This window comes from Anguilla rostrata, chromosome 1 (assembly GCF_018555375.3).
Source record: "Anguilla rostrata isolate EN2019 chromosome 1, ASM1855537v3, whole genome shotgun sequence".
Taxonomy (NCBI): Eukaryota; Metazoa; Chordata; class Actinopteri; order Anguilliformes; family Anguillidae; genus Anguilla; species Anguilla rostrata.
The window spans coordinates 8,488,961-8,495,351 of record NC_057933.1 but is presented as its reverse complement, the minus strand read 5'-3'; positions in this window follow the sequence as shown (position 1 = coordinate 8,495,351).

The window sequence follows — 6,391 nt, the reverse complement described above, 5'->3', positions numbered from 1 at the left end:
TATGATAAATACAATACAAACAATCTAGACAAAAAATGAAATACAAGAAATATCCGAGTTATACACACACAGCCTGTAAATTCTGTATATGTGATGAGTGTGAGATTCCCAGTTCCGCTGACTGAAATTTACTCACTCTGTTCATCTTTGAAGCCTTTTGATGATCCTGAGGTGTCAAATACATTGTACATGTCAGCTGTTTCATTCATAAATATGAGAGCTTCAATATGAAGAACAAAACTTCTATTTGAAGTTCCTCTGCTAAAAAGAATTTAAATATCTGCATCAGCAGGGCTGGAAGGTGAGTAGAAGCACCGTTTCTCAGGTACATGTTCAAACACCTTCATGCTTCCATCTCCTTAAATAAACATTCTGAAACGTATCTGTTCAAATATTTAATACAACAAACTACAAACTGCACTTTTGTTTGACAGTTTCAAATGCATGCATGAATATTTAAACATACACACCTTAAAGAAAATGTCAGAATATATGACCCTCTTAAATCCTCAGATCTTTACTCCATGGGCTCAGTCAATGCAAATGTAGGGACACAACTCCTTGTGACTTCATTTCCTGTACCCGCTGACACAGTCCTGGTGTGAAACGAGGGAGGGAGAGTGGGAGGGAGAGAAACAGCAAGAGAGAGAGAGAGAGAGAGAGAGAGAGAGAGAGAGAAAGATGCAAGAAAGAGAACATCAGAGACCGGAAAAAGGAAGAGACAATAAGTTCATCACTGTGAGGACTTGAAAAAGCAAACTGCACTTTTGAAAAAAGCATTTTTGTTAATGATGCCAGTCAAAGGACTGCGTTGACTTGCTTTATCACTTGTTATTATATAATGTGCTGAGCTCTACACTGGTGCCTATAATCACAATGTGTGTTGAGGTCTATTTGTGACATTGTTCAACAGAATAGCCGAGAGAGGGAATAGACTAGAGGAAGCTATCAGGCTGTTGACACCACGTCTGTCCACCCTGGATAACATGGAGCTACTTTATGTATTTGTGGCATTGCTCTTCAGTACCAGTAAGAGTTCTCTAACAAATAACTACTTTATTATAAAAAATTGCCAGATCATATAGAGCTGAACACTTCTGTGATTAAATTTCTTCCTGTTTCTCTCACAGAGTCCTCCGATGGAGTCACCGTACTGCAGAAACGGGCAGACATGTTCACGGGGACGGGGAATGAGTCTGAGACCCTGCACTGTGAACACGATGATGCTAACCACTACAGAATGTACTGGTACAGGCAGGACAGCGGCAGAGGAATGCGTTTGGTCGCTATTCTTAGGCCAAGGCGATGTGAACATAGAGCCGCCCTTCAACGCATCCAAATACGCGATGGAGCGTCCTGAAGTGAAGAAGTCGTCTCTGCAGATAAAGGATTTGGCGGTGGGGGACTCGGCTGTGTATTTCTGCGCCTCTAGTATTGCACGCTAACCCAGAACAGCGACGCTACACGACAATAACCCCTATTAACCACATACTGTACACCCTGCTGGAGGGAGGGGCCTCCTCCCGCTGTACAGCTGCTGAGCTCACTAACGGCACAGGCCTCCGTGCTGCACCCGTCCCTCCGCTGGCTTCACCCCAAATTCAGCTCAGCTCAGTTCAATTCAGGTCAAGTTTATTCTGAAGGTGCAAGGTTTAACAGTGCTAAAGGTGCTAGGAGAATCTTATTTTGTGGCGTCTCCTGACAATGTAAAACTTTACGGACAACAGACAATTAATAAAATAAATACAATACAAACAATCCAGACAAAAAATGAAATATAAGAAATATCCGAGTTATACACACACAGCCTGTAAATTCTGTATATGTGATGAGTGTGAGACTCCCGGTTCCTCTGACTGAACTTTACTCACTCTGTTCATCTTTGAAGCCTTTTGATGATCCTGAGGTATCAAATACATTGACATGTCAGCTGTTTCATTCATAAATATGAGAGCTTCAATATGAAGAACAAAACTTCTATTTGAAGTTCCTCTGCCAATAAGAATTTAAATTTCTGCACCAGCAGGGCTGGAAGTTGAGCAGAAGCACCGTTTCTCAGGTACATGTTCAAACACCTTCACGCTTCCATCTCCTTAAATAAACATTCTGAAAGTAACAGACCTGTTCAAACTTTTCATTCAACAACTGAAAAACAGAATTTGAATTCAACAGCTTTGAATGTGTGCATGAATATTTATACATACAGACCTTAAAGAAAATGTCCAAATATATAACCCTCCAAAATCCTGAGATCTTTACTCCATGGGCCCAGTCAATGCAACTGTGGGGACATAACTCCTTGTAACATCATTTCTTGTACCCACTGACACAGTCCTGGTGTGAAACGAGGGAGGAAGAGTGGGAGGGAGAGAAACAGCGAGAAAGAGAAAGAGAGAGAGAGAGAGAGAGATGCAAGAAAGAGAACATCAGAGACCGGAAAAAGGAAGAGACAACATGTTTGTCACTGTGAGGACTTGAAAAAGCCAACTGCACTTTTGAAAAAAGCATTTTTGTTAATGATGCCAGTCAAAGGACTGCGTTGACTTGCTTTATCACTTGTTATTAGATAACGTTCTGAGCATAACACTGGTGCCTATAATCACAATGTGCGTTGAGATCTATTTGTGACATTGTTCAACAGAACAGCCGAGAGAGGGAATAGACTAGAGGAAGCTATCAGGCTGTCCACACCACGTCCCTCCACCCTGGATAACATGGAGCTGCTTTATGTATTTGTGGCTTTGCTCTTCAGTACCAGTAAGAGTTCTCAAACAAATAACTGCTTTATTATAAAAAATTAACAAATCATATGAAACTGAACACTTCTGTGATTAAATTTCTTCCTGTTTCTCTCACAGAGTCATCCGATGGAGTCACAGTACTGCAGAAACAGCCAGAGATGTTCACGGGGACGGGGAATGAGTCTGAGACCCTGCACTGTGAACACGATGATGCTAACCACTACAGAATGTACTGGTACAGGCAGGACAGCGGCAGAGGAATGCGTTTGGTCGCGTATTCTTTCAGCCAAGGCGATGTGAACATAGAGCCGCCCTTCAACGGATCCAAATATGCGATGGAGCGTCCTGAAGTGAAGAAGTCGTCTCTGCAGATAAAGGATTTGGCGGTGGGGGACTCGGCTGTGTATTTCTGCGCCTCTAGTATTGCACGCTAACCCAGAACAGCGACGCTACACGACAATAACCCCTATTAACCACATACTGTACACCCTGCTGGAGGGAGGGGTGTAGGGAGGGAGGGAGAGAGAAAGAGAGAGAGAGACACAAGAAAGAGAACATCAGAGACCGGATAAAGGAAGAGACAATACGTTCATCACTGTGAGGACTTGAAAAAGCAAACTGCACTTTTGAAAAAAGCATTTTTGTTAATGATGCCAGTCAGAGGACTGCGTTGACTTTCTTTATCACTTGTTATTAGATCATTTGCTGAGCTCTACATTGATGCCTATAATCACAATGTGTGTTGAGATCTATTTGTGACATTGTTCAACAGAATAGCCAAGAGAGGGAATAAACTAGAGGAAGCTATCAGGCTGTCCACACCACGTCTCTCCACCCTGGATAACATGGAGCTGCTTTATGTATTTGTGGCTTTGCTCTTCTGTACCAGTAAGAGTTCTCTAACAAATAACTACTTTATTATAAAAAATTACCAGATCATGTGGAGCTGAAGACTTCTGTGATTAAATTCCTTCCTGTTTCTTTCACAGAGTCCTCCGATGGAGTCACAGTACAGCAGAAACAGCCAGAGATGTTCACAGGGACTGAGTCCGAAACCCTGCACTGTGAACACGACGATGCTAACCACTACAATATGTACTGGTACAGGCAGGACAGTGGCAGAGGAATGCGTTTGATCGCGTATTCTTTAGGCAAAGACGATGCAACAATAGAGCCGCCCTTCAACGCATCCAAATACGCGATGGAGCGTCCTGAAGTGAAGAAGTCGTCTCTGCAGATAAAGGATTTGGCGGTGGGGGACTCGGCTGTGTATTTCTGCGCCTCTAGTATTGCACGCTAACCCAGAACAGCGACGCTACACAACAATAACCCCTATTAACCACATACTGTACACCCTGCTGGAGGGAGGGGCCTCCTCCCGCTGTACAGCTGCTGAGCTCACTAACGGCACAGGCCTCCGTGCTGCACCCGTCCCTCCGCTGGTTCCACCCCAAATTCAGCTCAGCTCAGTTCAATTCAGGTCAAGTTTATTCTGAAGGTGCAAGGGTTAACAGTGCTAAAAGTACTAGGAGAATCTTATTATGTGGCGTCTCCTGACAATGTAAAACTTTACGGACAATAGATAATAGACAATAGATAATTAAATACAATTAAATACAATACAAACAATCCAGGCAATATAGATAACATAATATAAAAGAAATACTGTAGTTATATAAAAACAACCTGTAAATTGTGTAACGGCACAGGCCTCCGTACTGCACCCAACACTCCGCCGGTCACCCGGCAACTCCTCTTAGTGAAGTTTACTCACACCATTTCACTTTGAAGCAGCTGCTTCATTCATAATTTGAGAGCCTAAATATGAGAAACAGAACTTGTCATGACCGTTCCTCTGCCAGTAAGCGTACGATTACTGCGCCAGCGAGGCTGGGGCGTCGTAGTGGAGGGCCCCCACCCTACCGGGGGGGCCCTCGAAAAGCCTGGAATGATGCGTGAGAGACACGGATCAAGAGAGGAAGGGGGCCCACAGAGACTGATTATGTATTAGGGCCCAGAATTTTGTGCTTCACCCCTGCCAGCGGGGGCTGGAAGGTGAGACTAACAGCACAGGCCATCGTACTGCACCCGTCCCTCCGCTAGTTACGACAGCCCAACCCCTCTGTAGCCTTGTCAGAATTTCACAGTATTAAATATACAACATATGTCAGCTTTCACTCATTGTACGACAGCTCATATATGAGAAACCGAACACCGGCTTTCCGTTGGAATCATCTTCAAATCTTTTCTGCTGAAAAATAATAAAGTTCCTCCTGACTGTGTACAGGAGCTCACGCTGTCTCAGGTGTGTTTGATTGCAGGTGTGTTAGCTCTTCCAGCACAGTACAGTATAGTCATTTCCTCCTTGACACTGCCTTTTCATAGTTCTCAGGCAACTTTTCCCTTGCAGACTTGTGTGACAGTTATGCTTTTTCTATGCGCCTAATGATTTTTCTTCCTTGTACTTGTCTAACACCTTCTTCCCACGATGCATCTAACACCTGATGCATTGAACCACTGTATTCTCTTCGAAACATACATTTTTAGCTCAGAACTTATCAAACACTGACCCCTACAGGAGAACATGTTCAATTTGCTGTAGTTGGGAAAGTTACAGACAAGGTACATCCCCCTTCAGCACATCTGAAAAAATAACCCTGTATGTAATCACTATTTGAAATGCAGTGATCTGCACACATATAACTGTAGGTGTTTTCACAATAAATTTGAACATAATTGTATGTTCACGTCAGCGTACCTAAACTCATAACTTCTTAAGCAGGGTGTCAAATGGAGCTTGAGATGCTTTGCCAGTCACTGAAAATATGTTATCCAACCGACATCCAATTAAAGCAGTGTAAGAATTCAAAATAGTAAAGACACAAAATTAGATCCTGAAAAAAGGCCATACACATCCTTATTCTTCTTCTGATTACGTTTTAACCTTTAGCAAATAATTCAAAATAAGACTATTCCTCTATTCTATTACTTTTTACACACAGTCCATGCATACAACTGGACATTGAAGCAATTCAGTAAAACATCTAGGGTGGCCTTTCTTTGTCTCAGCTCAAATACATGATTTTGATATCACTCCATGATATCATGTTTGATATCACTCCATGTTAAATCCCATGTTTGCAAACGTCCCCCTGGTACGCAAAAATGGCCTATACCTGATGTCCCTACACACCAATGTCATTCTGCAAGGAGCCAAAAAAATAATAAATTTTAAGTATGAAAAATGTGGTCCTTGTATAGCAGCTCTGAAGTATTGGTGTTAAACATTGTTGTTAAAACAAGTTAAAATTAAGGTATTCTACTGATTGATCGATCTCAATGAGATGTCTACATATTCAAATTGGGGGGTGTTTGTTACGTTTTGTGTACTTAGCCATTGCAGTTAGAATCCGGCTTTGAGGAGGGTTCTACAAACAAAGAAGAGAGTGGAGGTGGGGATTCCAAAATCGACCTGAACAAGTGACGTCATTTCCTTCTTTTGGGGCGTAGCGGCGTCAGGGTGGGGGGGGCGGGGGGGGGGGTTGTACCATAATAGCATTCACCTCCCCGTGCCCCCATCGCAGAGTTTATATAGATAGAAACTGCCAGTATGACATAACCTCCCAACAGCGGCCACAGACACATCACAC